This window comes from Protopterus annectens, chromosome 4.part0 (assembly GCF_019279795.1).
Source record: "Protopterus annectens isolate FY-2018-M chromosome 4.part0, PAN1.0, whole genome shotgun sequence".
Taxonomy (NCBI): Eukaryota; Metazoa; Chordata; order Ceratodontiformes; family Protopteridae; genus Protopterus; species Protopterus annectens.
Genome location: NC_056733.1, coordinates 135,574,489 through 135,592,835, shown reverse-complemented (window position 1 = coordinate 135,592,835; position 18,347 = coordinate 135,574,489). Strand labels below are relative to the sequence as shown.

Sequence of the window (18,347 nt, the reverse complement as noted above, 5' to 3'; positions counted from 1 at the left end):
TCTAGATAAACTGTGTAAGGAACTGAAATACCACGTGGTGAAAAGGGTTACGTAGCATTTTCTTTTAGTATGGGAAATCAGTGCACTAAAACATCGCGAGATCCGGCCCTAACTGAAGATGCAAAATATATGAAATTACAACGAGCTGATAATGTTAGGTATTATACAAAATGGGTTAATAAATACGGATTTGATGGTAAATTAGATAAAATTTCATTAGTTAAACTTTTAAAACAACTTAAATCTGATGCAGAAGGTCAGGCAAAAAAACAACAACGATTAGGCATTCCTCAGGCACACAGGTGGATTGAGGAAGTAAACCGAAGAGAACAAAAAACTAAAAATGCTAAGACGTTATTTTTAGATAAACAGGATAATAATATGGTAATAGCGACGGCTCCTCCTCCCCCGCCCCCTCCGATGTCTTTTTCAGGATATGAAGCAGGAGGACAAGCTGGTCCACCTCCATGTTATCCTGATGTCACAAGCACACTAAAACCATTTGTTAGAGATCCTATTGAAACTAAGTCCCGGACACGTAAAACACTTGGGGACACAGACTTGTATCAAATAGGAAAAAACACACTAGAGGAAAATGAGGAAGAAATCTGTCCACTAATCAAGGTACCAAATCCTCAGGCAGGACAGGAAGGGCAGGACCCAACCCTTCTAGTGTACAGACCATGGACACCGGAAGATATTCGGAAAGCTACAGAGGGAATCCCCCATCCAAAAGTTAATTACACAAAGTTTTTACAAGATTTACAAGGTATGAGACTAAGTTACCACTTGAATGGGGAAGAAGTAGAAAAGGTATGACTCAGAAAAGTAAAATTGTAGTTTCTGCAAAATGTCCAGTAAACTTACTGGGAAGAGATCTTATGCAGATATTTGGCATAGCGGTAGTTCCCACTATGCAGGGTATGGAGGCACAAAGACAAATGGATACTTTCGTGGTGTGACCAGAGGGTGAGACTTTTTACTGGTACAGCCAGGACCTAGTTATGATTGGTCCAGGGGCAGTAACCGAGGAACTGATGAATGTAGCCATCAGTAAGGCCCCCTCCCTTGACACTGACCAACAGCATTTGTTACACTGTACTCTATACTACTGTAGCATGCCAGGACCTGATAAAGAATATGAGCAAGAATTATTCAAAAATCCTGCTAACAGATTAGTAGTACGAACCTTGTATTGGGATACTGAGGGAAACAGTGTGGTAAGCTGTTCATTACCTCAGGAATTCATGACACTATATAAATCTAATCGATTACCATATGTCAGCTTGACAAAAAATAAGAATATGAAATGGGCGGACTTAGGAGAAAAAGTAACAAGATGGGAAAAACAAACTGAGTTAGAATTATCAGAGCAGGGAATACAAAAAAAGAAATTGAATTGGCTAACACAGACACATCCAGCTGTACACTTACAAACTAGTGAAGACAGCTGATTAGCGTTCTTATTAGAAAAAGAAGAAAAAGCCTTGTGTGACATACCAAAGATTCTTTGGTCAACAGGCAAATCAGATGTAGGACTTATTCAAACATCCGGACCAGTTACTATTACACCAAAATCAGCATTTAGACCACAGAAAAGGCAATACCCCTTGAGGAAAGATGCAGAGCAAGGTATCAAGCCTATAATAGCAGCATTACTCAAGGAAGGAGTACTGGTAGAATCTCTTGATTCACCATGTAATACCCCTCTATTTCCTGTTAAAAAAGCAAACGGGGAATGGCGGATGATACAGGATTTACAAGCTGTAAACAATGCAATAATACCCAGAGCACCTACGGTGCCAGACCCACACACCTTGTTAAACGATTTGAAGCCGCAACAAAAATATTTCACCATAGTAGACATAAGCAGTGCTTTCTTTTCAATACCTATACATCCTGATAGCCAGTATTGGTTTGCATTTACATTTCAGGGTAAAAGATATACCTATACTCGGCTACCACAGGGATATTGTGAAAGTCCAACGATATTTGCACAAGAAATAGCAAGCAACCTGGCAGGGTTTACCCCACCAGGAGGTAGTCAGATTCTACTTTATGTAGATGACATTTTGCTAGCAGCCCCCACCCAGCATCAATGCAGGGAGGATACGATAGCATTATTGAAATTTTTAGTAGCACAAGGACACAAAGTAAACAAAAGTAAGTTACAATTTTGGAAAAAACAAGTCAGATACCTAGGATATGTAATATCCAATGAAGGTAGAATATTAGACGAAGACAGAAAAACAGCAATTTTACAAGCACCTAAACCAGCGACCAAGAAGGAAATGATGTCCTTCTTGGGAACGACTAATTTTTGTCGAAGCTGGATATCAAACTATGCTTTAGAATCTGCTCCACTGGCTGATTTAATATATAAAACACCAATGGCAGCACAAGATATATTACAATGGACACCCGAAGCAGAAACAGCTTTCTGCAGACTAAAACAATTGATAACTTCTTCATTAGTTTTAGGACTTCCGAATTACCACAAAAGATTCTTTCAGACCGTAGATTGTAAACAGGGATACATGACGTCAGTTCTGACGCAACAGCATGGGGATAAGCAACGCCCCATAGCTTACTATTCATCACAGTTAGACCCGGTGGCATGATTGTTGCCTCACTGTGTGCAAGCAGTGGTCGCAGCTGCAATGGCAGTACAGGCTTCGGCCTCAGTGGTGTTATTCCACCCTCTCACAGTGAGAGTGCCTCATGCAGTCGCGATAATTTTACTGCAAGAAAAAATAGCATATTTATCTCCTGCTAGACATCTTTCATGTATGACCATACTGCTGAGCCAACCTCATATGGTAATTGAACGTTGTACAACATTAAACCCGTCAACGTTACTTCCAACTCCTGTGGATGGCACACCGCACAGCTGCCTGCAGGAAATTGAGCAAATAACTTTGCCCAGACAAGACCTCACTGATATGCCCTTGGATGGTGCCGAGGTGACATTTTACGTGGATGGCTCATGCAGAAAGGGTCCTACAGGGAAAAATGTATTAGGATATGCAGTAGTCACAGATACAGAGATCTTAGAAGCCCAACCTTTACAGCATAACCTATCTGCTCAAGCAGCAGAACTGATAGCCTTAACACGGGCTTGCACTCTAGCGAAAGATAAATGTGTAAACATATATACTAACAGTCAGTATGCTTTCTCTACAGTGCATGTTTTCGCACAACAATGGAAAAATAGGGGAATGATAACATCTAATGGCAAACCGATTAATCATGCGCAACTTATTTTGAACTTATTAGATTCCATTCAGTTACCTTCTAAAGTAGCTATTTGTAAATGTTTAGCTCATACAAAACAACAGGATAGAATTTCAAAAGGAAATGCAAAAGCTGATGCAGCTGCAAAGCAAGCAGCCTCAGACTCAGAAACTTTACTTTTAACCAAGGAATTACAACCCTCTGAGATTTTAGATCTAGAAATGTTAAAAACAATGCAGACACTGACTACAAAAGCAGTGAAACAAAAATGGGAGAAACGAGGTGCAATCCTCAAAAATGGACTGTATGTCTCCAAAGAGAAAAAAACAATATTACCGTCTAATTTATTTAGATATGCAGCTTTGTTGAGCCATGGGCAGTGCCATGTCTCAACAGGGGGGATGGTACAGTTAGTAAATCGAATATTCCAAACATACGGATTCATAAATTATACAAAAAAAAATTTGTGCAGCATGTCATATTTGTAACAAACATCATGCGCAAGGGGCATTCAAACCCAAGCAAGGGAGTTTTCCTACACCACCATATCCGTTCCACACTATTTGTATGGATTTCATAGAATTGAATAAATGTGAAGGGAAAAAATACTGTTTAGTAATTATAGATATGTTTTCCAAATGGGTAGAAGCATTTCCAACTAAAAATCCAAATGCAGCAACTGTGGCAAAAGCCCTAGTAAAAGAAATAATTCCCAGATTTGGCATACCGGAAAGGATTTATAGTGACAATGGGACACATTTTGTTAATCAGACGATTCACCAGCTTGGGAGATTCTTTGGAATCTCCTTAAAGAATCATTGTGCTTACCACCCACAGTCTGCAGGACTGGTGGAAAGGTACAATGGAATTCTAAAACACAAATTGAGGAAGCTAGTGAGTGAGACACAGAAAAACTGGATTTGCTGCCTGCCTTTGGCACTGCTGAACATGAGAACAGTTTCAAATGTAGAGGGTTTGACTCCCTTTGAAATGATATTTGGAAGGGCATATTATGTGCCACAGTGGAAAGCTCTCATGCCTGCAGAACTAGAGGCTGACAGCTCATTAGCTAGCTATATGAGAAAACTGTTAACAAATAAAACTGTTTTGCAGTTGAACTCTTTTTCAGATAAAAGACAGACCAGACCGTTAGAAGCAGTGCTGACTCCGGGGACCTGGGTGTGGTTGAAGGTTACGAAGAGGAAGAATTGGGCGAGTCCAAAGTGGGAAGGACCGTACCAGGTACTGTTGGCAACGCCTACTGCAGTCAAAGTTGCTGAGAGGTCGTCCTGGGTCCATCTGACGCACTGTAAACCGGTAAAGAATTTTCAACTTGATAAACATTTTGGGACTGATACACAACAAAGGCAGGATGGCCAAGAGCAAAACGAGTAAAAATACAGATCAACCCCAAAGATGTTGTTTAATCATCTTGTTGACTATACATTTATTGACTATGATTGTGATGACCTTCCTTTTATTGTGGTTTTTCCTACATGTAACCACACAAGTGAAAGTGGAGAGATGTGATGAACTGTCTATAGACTGGCATCCTAACTTTAACACATACCTAGCTATGAAGCGTGTATATGTAGAGACTATGAACATTTCAAATTGCTGGGTTTGTACTGCTATACCAACAGCATATGGAGGACTGTTAATGTCCGCTGTCCCCTTGGGGATAAATGAGACTTGGGAGAATTTACTTTTTGATACAGGATCTGTAAGATCACAAGACAAAATTGCATTGTATTTGCCTATTACACAGAAGGGAATTGTACATTTTTATAAGAATGATACACTTCAAGTGGGTTGGAGTAACTGTAATATAACCATATCTTATAAATGCTACATTAAAGTTAAAGATAGAGGCACTGTTTGTAATACAAATTTTGATTCATATTTGAGTTTAATGAAAACAACATTAAGTGATGTACAGAGAAATCCTGTTTTACATAAACAATTGTCTATTATAGACAAGAAAATGTTTCATTCAGAATTAACCCGCATCAGTGCTAAAGTAGAAAACTGTTATTTTGTTTGTGGGAAAAAGGCATACAAATGGCTACCTGAGAATTGGTCCGGCAGTTGTTTTTTGGGTTATCTGGTTCCGGCCATAAGACATACTGCAGAATTACCTCTAGGTAAGATACGAAATGTGAGAGCTGTAGCCCGGAAATCTGAAGGTCCAATCGGAAAACCTGTAAATCCAGTGGGACAAATCGAAGCTGGTTGGAAAGACCATCATTCCGTAAAAAACAAAGAGAAATTGACTCATATGGACTTGAGTGACAGTGTAATATCCTGGGCTGGAATACTTCCAGCATATGGAGCAGTCAAATCGATCTGGGAGTTGAGAAAGCTGTCAAACTTCCGAAGTAATGAGTAATGCAACTTTTTCTGCTCTCGAACTAGTGACTGATGAACTGAATGCAATGAGAACTGTTGTGCTACAAAATCGAATGGCTCTTGACTTCACCCTAGCAGCGAGAGGTGGTACGTGCGCGCTTATCAAAGAAGAATGCTGTGCGTTTATACCAGACAATCGACATGAAATTAATGACCACCTACAGGTAATACAGCAGGTATCGGCCATGACTGAACCAGGCCCAAACCCACTGATGAACTTTTTCCAGAGTCTGTTTGGTGGGTGGGGTTCTATCCTAATGAACATCTTGATTGCTATTTGTGTTGGTCTGCTCCTATTAGGAGCATGTGTCTGTTGTGGGATTCCCTGCATGAAAAGATTGATCAAAGATTTTATTGATATATCTGTAACTGAAACCTTGTACCAAGACATTGAGTTAGAAAAATTAATTTCAGATGAAATTCTTTCCGAAGTATAAACTAAATGACTTACCTGGTTGAAAGTCCTTAAAGGAGAAGGCCAGGGGGATGAAATTACATTGCTTATATTTCAGAATAGAATAAAAGTATTAAAAGGGAGGAAAATGTTAGAAAAATATGTATTTGAACATATATAAAGTGCTAGTTAAAAAGCAAATAGTATATAATGCATTTTATTCTATTAATAATATGGCAATAAGAATGATTTTACATGTAATTGCTTGAAGCTTTGGAACTGCAGTGTATTTGAACTCTGACCCTGGCAGTAGCCAGCTCAGCAAGCTTATGTTTTTCACTAATGATTATCTGCTGGGTCAGGAAATTAAATGTATAAAGCATTGAAAATCTTCTTCTCCTTCCTCTGGGACAATTGGCCTTGTGAATGTTACCAAGATAAGACACAGCTGTTGGAAGAATGTTGCAAGAAGAACAAAGAAGTGTATTACAAGACTGAACCAACTATTGTATTCGAGCAGGCCTGAAACCTTGAAGGAGTAACATTTACAGAAAGACATTATAACTGACCAGGTGCTTTGCAAGGCTGTATTATTCCCAAGTGAAAGCTTTATTAAAAATATAACATCAGCAATCTTTATGAATAGAATACTGTTAGTAAAAGTGATGTAGATGCCCTGTGACTAACCACGTCAGAAAGGTGGGCACAAACTAGAAAATAGAAACTATAAGAATTGTGTACGTCCTGTATCATGTCAGACAAAACTCTGTACTTGTATGGTTTTTTGCCTCCTGGTGTACACTAGTAAACTTTTGCATCTGAGCCTCCTGTGTTGTTATCTTTGTTTTTATTTAACAGGTGCCCAGAAGGGAACTAGAGAATGATGGGTGCCGCACCTCAGCAAACTCATACATTGGAAGGGGATTTGGCAGAAATCTTGTCCTTCTGATAGATAGACTGCCAAAAATGATCTTGCTAACTGGGGGGGGGGGGGTCTTGGGGAAAAAAACTGCCACCCTTTCTATCAGTTTGCCTCTGTTATCCCAGTGTTTAGTGATCTGATTAGCTGCTGTACCAAACCCAAGCAGAGTCAAATGATGCATTAAAATTTTAATTTCTTAAATTCATACCTCCCTATCACAAGCCATGTCCCTGCATGTCTAGAAACAATGGTGGCCCTCTCCAGTGTACTTAAATCACATATAGACATTTAAGAAACATTGGAAATCATAACTTTTCCATAGAACATTTGCTCAATAGGTAACTATGTAGCAAACTCTTCTAAACTATACATACAGCTCAACATAAACTTCCATAAATACACTGGTTGTTGACATTTTAGAAACTAACCTGCTGGTCTAAACCAGCATCTTTTCCTCAGATTCTAGCCAGTTTGCCTAGAATTTCTGAAGGGATGGCATTGGAGAAGACATACCCCCGGATTCATGAAGCCTGGCGCAAGGCCGGTGTAAGGCTTGCGCCGGCCGTGCAGCGTATAAATGGCGTAGCAGCGCCACATGCATAGTAATGAGTGTGCGCTGCAACCACAACCACGTGCATAGGGCACGTGCGCGAGTCCAGGGAGCCTAACTAGGTTGCGCTCGGAGGCGTGGCCAAGTAGGCAGGCGATGAGCAACCTAAATTGCTGACTCTTACAGGCCGCCTGCAATAGTAACCGCACCTACCAGTGTCCGTGGATAATGAAACATATGCAAAGTATGCAACATAGTACCCGTCCACACAAAATGGAGAACCAAACATAAATGCACGAAATACAAAATGTTCCCGTTCATGGAACAAATGATACTTGGAATACTGTGTCCATCACGTATTGCACTGTCAGCAGTCATACCCAGTGGAGGTGTACTGCATCATGTCAGCGCGCCGCAAATACACACGACTAGCCCCATGGGCATGGTCACCAGCAGTCCCACAGTGGTAGTGATAGTACACAGCTGGGCAGTCGTGGCCATATAACAACCATAAAGAAACTAGACATCCCAAACACACACAAACATGTGTATAGTAAAATGTGCCAGACACAGCAACATAACCATCACATACACATAGGATGGCGTATGCCGAATCGCAATATCCAGAAGCAGAACCCATGCATGCAAATGTAATACACAACAACCCCTTCATAGCACGTAACCCGCACCCATGTCCGAATGTCCACCTAATCCAGCTAGCAGCCTTGCGCAGCTGCACACCTACACAGAGCGGGTATACCCCATATGTAGTAGGAAGTATTGTCCTAGGCAGTGACAGGCATGCAAATATGTACCCCACATATGTCAACATCCCATCCCAGGTACTGAAATCCAAATGGCTGCATGTGAATGTGTCGGCAGAATGTGTACATCCCGCGTGTGGTTACTGACCTGTCAAAACCCCATAGGTGTTCACACGCCACGGTGTCCATAACTGTACACATCTGGACAAAGCAGTATGTGCAGCCACGGTACTGATGAGTAGCTATGCAGACATGCCAAACACAATACACAGGGTGGAACAGCCGTCCACCAAGCAGGTCACCCCAGCACGGTTGCCACATGCACAGATTGTCAAGGTGGGACATCACTCGTAGATATGTATGTTTTTGTACGGTAAAACACCCATGGCCAATGCAAAGGATAGAATAACACATATATGCCAGAATGAAAGGTTATTGCATAGCATGTGAATAGCTTAAGCTATCCAATATAATAGTCATGTGTACCAGATACAAAATGCCTGTAACATGCAAGTAGTAATGAAGGTAAGAAATACACTGCTGTGTTAATATCACAGGACATATGGCACGTGTCAAGTGTCGATGCAGGACACAAATGTCCATAATGGGGCCTCCCCTGCAAAGAGGAACAAGTGCTAACCCCACCCCCCACTGAAGTATCGGCAGTATACATACAACCCAATGACACACCAACACCACCGTCCAACCCATGACAGCAACAAACGCTGGACAAAGACTAACACGATGCGTGCACAAATAGGGACACATGTAATCGGTGCTCTCACAACCTTCAACAGGCCACCGAATAATAGTATGTACATACGCAAGAAATGCTGCGAAGGATGTGTGGTAGTCCCCAGTATCACATAGGTACGTACACATATACACTGTAACCAACCGTCACATATGTTCACTGTAACACAGCATACCTGCAGGTAATACATAGTTCAGTCATGTGCTACATAAATATTCACGTATGAATGATGACAGGGGATAGACAATTGTGAATGGGAACAACGCACAACATGGAATATGTATGATAACCAGCACTACCCACATCATTGTATGCCAACAGCATAAGCTATTGTCGGTTGTCCAAACACCCGTGTCTGTAAACACAGATTGAATATTATAGCAATAACCCATGCCTGGGTGTGGGTAATGCTGGATATACCCACGGTTGGCGTGGTGTGGTCCCGAGGGCGAAGCCCGAGGGACCAAACAAAGGCAACCGTGGGTAAATACAGCATTACCTACACCCAGAAGTGGGTTATTGCTATTATACCATGACATCATTTAAGAAAATAAACTATTAATTCCCTTACATAATGGCATAGTATAATGCCTGTCTGCTGCCCATCTGCAGATGTCTGGCATCCGCGGCAGTGCTGATGTACTGCACGAGATGTTCGTTGCCAATGTTAAAACTGTCTCGCTATGTTAAACCCAGTTAACATAGCAAAACGCTACAAAAAGGCAACGGAGAGCTTGCTGTCCCCGTTGCTTTGTTTTACAACCTGTCTCGCTATGTTAAATGTGTGTAGCATAGCGAGACAGCTTTAAAGTAAGCAATGGACATCTTCGTAGCTTATTTAAAGCTGTCACGCTATGTTAAACCCATGTAACATAGCGAGACAGGTTTTAAATACCGAGGTATACTAATGGAAATAGGTCCGGGCGACCTGACCGTTTTCCATTAGTATAACTTGATTTACAACGGGCACACTGGCCAATCAGCGTGCACGGTTTGGAATAATGGGAGGTTATGGTATAATAAACATGGACAAACCGTGCCCATGTGCCTCGTCTGACATTCGTACACGGTCAGGGCAGTTCTGTACACTAGGCGGACAAGACCAAACCCAGAGCACCACAGGAACACCCTGACAATCAAAGACCTGTATGCATTGGGGCTATAAGCCTCTGTGTTCTGAATATCCCTGCGGTTACGCCATATGCATCCTGGGTCAAGAGCATTAGGGAATAAGGAATGTGTAACATGCAGTACCACACTTTTCCCAGCAGGAGAATGGATGCCTGTGACGTAAGTGAGTGCGGGGGGGATATGTTAATGTAGCTATGTACCATGGGTATGCATATAAATGAGACAGAACACCAAACGTGTAGTGGTCACAGCAACCGGCCAACATGAATGCAGTCCCGTTTGAATTACGACTATAGAACATATAAATGTGAACGTGTAATTAATGCTTCTGTGCCGCAAAGACAGTTACATATGTAAGGGTGAAAGTGTGTTCCGTATACGTCCATTAACTGGATCAGAGATATGTTACTGGAACTGTCACAACTAATACAGGCCACGTAAGCACACAGACTCAGTAAACATATGTAACCCAGAATACGGATATGCATGTGCGCCTGCGCGTAACCCACAATAAGGAAATGCAAGTGCGCCTGTGCGTGTGTGATCCACTCACAGCAGAGTAACTTAATGCTGTTTCCCCCACGTTAGTTATACATGTCTCAAAACTGTCAGCCTCTGAAAGTATGGAACCGGACAATGCCATGCAAAGTACTGGTACAAATAGTGAGAAACACATGATATGTGCTAAGACAAACATAGAAAGTAGATAGAATAACGGGTGTGTTAGTAGTGGGCGGCACAGTGGTGCAGTGGTTAACATTGTCACCTCACAGCAAGAGGTTCTCCGGTTCGATTCTCGGCTGGGGTGCCTTCTGTGTGGAGTTTGCATGTTCTCCCTGTGTTCGCGTGGGTTTCCTCCGGTTACTCCTGTTTCCTCCCACATTCCAAAGACATGCATCTGGAGCATTTCTCCCCGGGCCTCCGCTGAAAACAGGCTCTGTGGAACCTAGTCGGACATTCCCGGTTAACAAATGTTAAAATAAAAAAAATAAAAAAAGTAGCAGGGATTGACGAAGGGTATGCATTGGTAACCTGACCTACTTGTCAGAAGGTGCCACCGTAAGTCTCACATGAAATGCCAGCAAATTGCCAGATAGACAAAGGCAATGTAAAACACACCTAAGATAAAGGGTCAACCATCTGTACACTCTGCCAGTATCTGTACAGTGGAAAGGTATGGTATTGTTATAGATGTGTGTACACAGGTAATCCACAGACATTAGCAAGGTATGAAACGAGGAGTTTACATGTATATATGTACACACAACAGACCTATGTCCCGTATATATGACACATGGATATAAATATGCCAAGTAATAGATAATATGGGTAGTCAAACAGACATCCACGAATGGGGAATATACAGCAGCAGTCAAAATCACTGGCCAGAAAGTGACAGTCCAGCAAGTTCTACACTTTAAACATGCACACTGGTGTCCATTGTAGGACTCCAAAAATGTATCCATTCGCAGTACCTGCTACGATTGACGCAAAAGAAGTGACAGCCGCAAATACGAATCAGCTATATATGCACTAAAAGCAGGTTCAAGGGTGATGACACATGTGTCCATGAAATGCAGGACATATGAACAGATATCCCTAGAGTGGGGAGTGCATATAAGTGCGTCCACATCCCAGTACCACACACATTAACGATGTGTAATGTGTACTGTAGAGGGTTGCAGGCATGGGAACCTGGGTATGCAGAAATGGGCCTAGGTGTTGTTTGGCAGAGAATCCGTAGGCCCGCCCCGTGGGAGGGATGTGGGTATAGCACATGCCTTTATCCCCACTAATGGTGCAAAGCATCCACCGGATAATGTGGAAAGCAGGTTGGAAATATGTACAGCCCTATATCAGTGTCCTGTAGGCGATTCCCATGGATGGACATGCGTATGACCAAGATGGTACCCATAACTGGAAAACTGTCAGAATAACACAGCTGCAGTAAGGCATAGTACAGGAAATACAGATAGGGACTATATTATAAATACCCCATACAAAGTCAGACCATTGTGCGAATACTGGCGTAGCCATGAATACGGATGTTATGAGTGTCACTAATCATGCAATGGAAATAGCGGTCACTATCACCTACCGCACAGTCCGTAATGTCTAGGCAGCAATCAGCTGGGAAGGCACACCACTATGTGAAATGTAACAAGAGCAAAGGCCGAACGTCAGGGCGTGTACACATAATGACAACAGGTGAAGGGTATGAAGGAGCTAACCTGTCCAAAATACATGTACTGAACCGGTGATACTAGGCGGACAGGTGAGAAGAAAGACAGCAGGACAAATGGACAAACATGTATAAGTCATACCCCGGAAAATGTGAATGACAACGTATGCCCCTCGAAGGTCAATGTGGAAGGTAGGCAGACACAAAGGTAGAGTGTCCCCAGGGTGTCATGAAGTGTCAACATAACAATTACCAGGCCCCCATAGTCGTACGTGAGCCCCGCCACCGACGGAAAGCGCAAATACGACGCACACATATGGTACATGAAAGAACAATTAGTGTGGATAAGCAGATGTAGACCTGTGTGAGGAATACAACTGTCTGCGTGGGTGTGTCATGCAAATACAAAGTAATGTCATGTGGTCTGTCATGCCGCCATACACTGTGTGTGTATTGTAGTCAGACAGTAGGTATGTTGTATCAGACACATACTCATGACTGGCCCTGAGTGTCCCACTATCACATAAGGCCTTGTCCAGATATACACTCCTTGTGGTGGAGTGATATGAACAGACACAGATACATGTGTGTGGAAACATTATTATCCACTGCAAGAAGATGAAATGTGCTGCAGTAGGAGGGGCAGTACTGTCCACAGGTATGTGCTGCAATGCACATTAAACAGCAGTCCACATGAATTACCTATATTGGCGACACCTGCACAGATGATTATAGTGGGACATACACACGACCATGCACACAGCTCAGATAGACATACACACACCATAAACAGGCAATGATATACAAAGTCTATGGCATGTACGAATACAGTGACAGTACAGCAAGGATAGCTGTCTGCCAAGATATACAGCAGATGTCTGTAAGGGCATGTAACACCTCCCGGAACAAGGACGTTGCATGGACAATGTTTGGATTTGCATCATACCACATTGCTATGTGTAAGCTGTGCAAATATGCGATACATGGGACAGACAGCTGTCCATGCAAGAGCAGTGCTATGGGCATAAAATATGTATATATATATATATATATATATATATATATATATATATATATATATATATATAGATATACATCGAGAGAGATACAGACAGACACATGTGGCAAGGCCGGCAGTGGAACCTACACATCACTACCCTATCACACCACAGCATGACACACATAGAGAACACGCTACGGAGGTCGCTAACCACAGCAGACACACAGGCAGTCCACTAGCTGCATCTCGACATCCGCAAACACAGAGATGTCAGCAGGATATATGTGTGTTGCGAAGCGTCTAAAACCATAACCTACGAACCCATGCGGCTGGGAGCATAGACACACACACACACACACATCTGGCAGGCATGGGAATTGACCTTACACCTACCTACCCTATCGCACGACAGTATGACACAATTACAGAACGCTCTACTCAGAGTACTGAACACAGCACTGTCAGAGGCATACGTCCAGGTGGGTGACATAATCCGCAAAGGAATAGACGCTGATAGCAAATGTATGTGATGTGAAGAGTCTAAAAGCAATACTGTCTCCAGAGGCAGCTGGACACACACACACACACACACACACGTACTTGGAAGGGCCAGGGGTTGAACCTACACCTACCTACATGAACACACTACAGCAAGATGCATTTACAGAACGCGCTACCGAGATTATGGAGCACAGCACTGTCAGAGGCATACTTCTAGGTGGGTGACATAATCCGCAAAGGAATAGACGCTGATAGCAAATGTATGTGTTGTGAGGCGTCTAAAAGCATCACTGTCTCCAGAGGCAGCTGGAAACACACACACACACACACTTGGAAGGGCCTGGGGTTGAACCTACACCTACCTGCACGAACACACTACAGCAAGATGCATTTACAGAACGCGCTACCGGGATTACTGAGCACAGCACTGTCAGAGGCATACCTCTAGGTGGGTGACATCATCAGCAAATTAATAGACGCTGATAGCAAATGTATGTGTTGTGAGGCGTCTAAAAGCATCACTGTCTCCAGAGACAGCTGGAAACACACACACACACACTGGGAAGGGCTGGGAGTTGAACCTACACCTACCTACATGAACACACTACAGCATGATGCATTTACAGAACGCGCTACCGAGATTACTGAGCACAGCACTGTCAGAGGCATACTTCTAGGTGGGTGACATCATCCACAAAGGAATAGACGCTGATAGCAAATGTATGTGTTGTGAGGCGTCTAAAAGCATTACTGTCTCCAGAGGCAGCTGGAAACACACACACACACACACACACACACACACACACACACACACACACACACACTTGGAAGGGCCGGGAGTTGAACCGACACCTACCTACATGAACACACTACAGCATGATGCATTTACAGAATGCACTACCAGGATTACTGAGCACGGCACTGTCAGAGGCATACTTCTAGGTGTGTGACATCATCCGCAAAGGAATAGATGCTGATAGCAAATGTATGTGTTGTGAGGCGTCTAAAAGCATCATTGTCTCCAGATGCAGCTGGAAACACACACACACACACTGGGATGGGCTGGGAGTTGAACCTACACCTACCTACATGAACACACTACAGCATGATGGATTTACAGAACGCGCTACCGAGATTACTGAGCACAGCACTGTCAGAGGCATACTTCTAGGTGGGTGACATCATCCGCAAAGGAATAGACGCTGATAGCAAATGTATGTGTTGTGAAGCATCTAAAAGCATTACTGTCCCCAGAGGCAGCTGGAAACACACACACACACACACACTGGGAAGGGCTGGGAGTTGAACCTACACCTAACTACATGAACACACTACAGCATGATGCATTTACAGAACGCGCTACCGAGATTACTGAGCACAGCACTGTCAGAGGCATACTTCTAGGTGGGTGACATCATCCGCAAAGGAATAGACGCTGATAGCAAATGTATGTTGTGAAGCGTCTAAAATCATTACTGTCCTCAGAGACAGCTGGAAACACACACACACACTGGGAAGGGCTGGGAGTTGAACCTACACCTACCTACATGAACACACTACAGCATGATGCATTTACAGAACGCGCTACCGAGATTACTGAGCACAGCACTGTCAAGAGGCATACTCCTAGGTGGGTGATATCATCTGCAAAGGCAAGGATGCCGATAGGGAATGAATACAGAGTGAGCAGTCACACAGCATGTTACTATCCCAAGGTGAACGTACAGTAACACGGCAGTGCTGCACTCGGGAATACTAACTATCTACGGAGCACTGCATCACGAAATGGATACGGAATGCACCACAGACAGTACACCCTTTGAGAGAGCAACCAGTGTGTATGATGTAGGCATCCATTGTGGCATAGCAACTACATATAATTTGCCTGGAGGGCCACCATGGCTATGCAGGATGTCATTGGCCATGGCTACACGCCTAGTATCAGACGTCGGTGCCAAATGTACTGTGTGTCCATGCATGGCGTAATGGGCATGCTCACACACTTAGCATTTGCAAAGTGCAAACATGCATACACATGGAGTGTAATCATGAAAGGGCAGAGTGTGGAACGTACTGTGTGTCCACCTACACAACAGCAAACCGGGCATGCTCACACACTTAGCGGTTGCAAAGGGGCAACATACATGCACACAGGGAATAATCACAGAAGGGTGCAGTGTGCAATGTACTGTGTGTCCATCTACACAACTGCTTACTGGGCATGCTCACACACTTAGCATTTGCAAAGTGCAAACATGCATACACATGGAGTGTAATCATGAAAGGGCAGAGTGTGGAACGTACTGTGTGTCCACCTACACAACAGCAAACTGGGCATGCTCACACACTTAGCGGTTGCAAAGGGGAAACATACATGCACACGGGGTATAATCACAGAAGGGCGCAGTGTGCAATGTATTGTGTGTCCATCCACACAACTGCTTACTGGGCATGCTCACACACTTAGCATTTGCTATGCGCCGTCCAGCATGCAGACGGAGTGTACACACAGAAGGCATACACATGGAGTGTAATCATGGAAGGGCAAAGTGTGGAATGTACTGTGTGTCCACCTACACAACAGCAAACTGGGCATGCTCACACACTTAGCAGTTGCAAAGGGGAAACATGCATGCACACGGGGTATACTCACAGAAGGGCCGTCCAGCATGCAGACGGAGTTTACACACAGAAGGCATACACATGGAGTGTAATCATGGAAGGGCAGAGTGTGGAATGTACTGTGTGTCCACCTACACAACAGCAAACTGGGCATGCTCACACACTTAGCAGTTGCAAAGGGGAAACATGCATGCACACGGGGTATACTCACAGAAGGGCTGTCCAGCATGCAGACGGAGTGCACACACAGAAGGCATACACATGGAGTGTAATCATGGAAGGGCAGAAGGGCAGAGTGTGGAATGTACTGTGTGCCCACCTACGCAACAGCAAACTGGGCATGCTCACACACACTTAGCAGTTGCAAAGGGGAAACATGCATGCACATGGGGTATACTCACAGAAGGGCTGTCCAGCATGCAGACGGAGTGTACACACAGAAGGCATACACATGGAGTGTAATCATGGAAGGGCAGAGTGTGGAATGTACTGTGTGTCCACCTACACAACAGCAAACTGGGCATGCTCACACACTTAGCAGTTGCAAAGGGGAAACATGCATGCACACGGGGTATACTCACAGAAGGGCTGTCCAGCATGCAGACGGAGTGTACACACAGAAGGCATACACATGGAGTGTAATCATGGAAGGGCAGAAGGGCAGAGTGTGGAATGTACTGTGTGTCCACCTACGCAACAGCAAACTGGGCATGCTCACACACTTAGCAGTTGCAAAGGGGAAACATGCATGCACACGGGGTATAATCACAGAAGGGCCGTCCAGCATGCAGACGGAGTGTACACACAGAAGGCATACACATGGAGTGTAATCATGGAAGGGCAGAGTGTGGAATGTACTGTGTGTCCACCTACACAACAGCAAACTGGGCATGCTCACACACTTAGCAGTTGCAAAGGGGAAACATGCATGCACACGGGGTATACTCACAGAAGGGCCATCCAGCATGCAGACGGAGTGTACACACAGAAGGCATACACATGGAGTGTAATCATGGAAGGGCAGAGTGTGGAATGTACTGTGTGTCCACCTACACAACAGCAAACTGGGCATGCTCACACACTTAGCAGTTGCAAAGGGGAAACATGCATGCACACGGGGTATACTCACAGAAGGGCCATCCAGCATGCAGACGGAGTGTACACACAGCAGGTCACAGTAAGGTAAACCTGTCCACACGCACAGGGTGGTCACACATGCAGTTACCCGTACACACACAGCTGACATCACAGGTGTCACAGGTGCAGGTCAAATATGTACACACTGCAGTGAACACCTTAGCTGTCATGCCAGCACCATGTCATCAGTGCAGCAGTAAGCCTCACGGTCTAACAGCATGTGACATATGTTCACAGGTCAGTATAGCAGTGTACATCAGTTGTGCAGAGTACACATGTACTAACAATGATCCAACATGTGTGATGTAGTCCACCCATATCAGTATACATGGACAGGTCGGCTGCACACATACCACGGCCCTGACACAGCTGTGACACATGACTGCTGCTGTACCACAATGAACAAACGTCTGGATATGTCATACATGTGATTGTCTGGATGTGTGCATGGACTGCACACATGACACATACAAAGCCTGTGATGTACCACATGCATAACACTGGCGTATGCAGTGCTACACACACGAATGGAAGGTGGACCCATGTCTGTGGAATGCTCCCACTACAGGGTGTAGCAGTGTTGACTGGGACACATACCCTTGTATTGTTCGCCTGTGACTGATACCATACCACAGTCCATGTTGTATGTATGTCAACACACATGTCAAAGGGTAGCAATGCATACACACATGGCAACAGGAGACACATGTGACATGTGCACTGTGCATGGAGCAGCCATGCATGAGC

General features: G+C 43.9%; 1 protein-coding gene across 1 annotated transcript in view; it reads right to left on the bottom strand.

The window, feature by feature from the left end:
* The window catches only part of LOC122800226 (dynein axonemal heavy chain 17-like), a 17,083,451-nt gene that overhangs the window by 4,393,351 nt on the left and 12,671,753 nt on the right, over nucleotides 1-18,347 (bottom strand). The window lies entirely within an intron of this gene.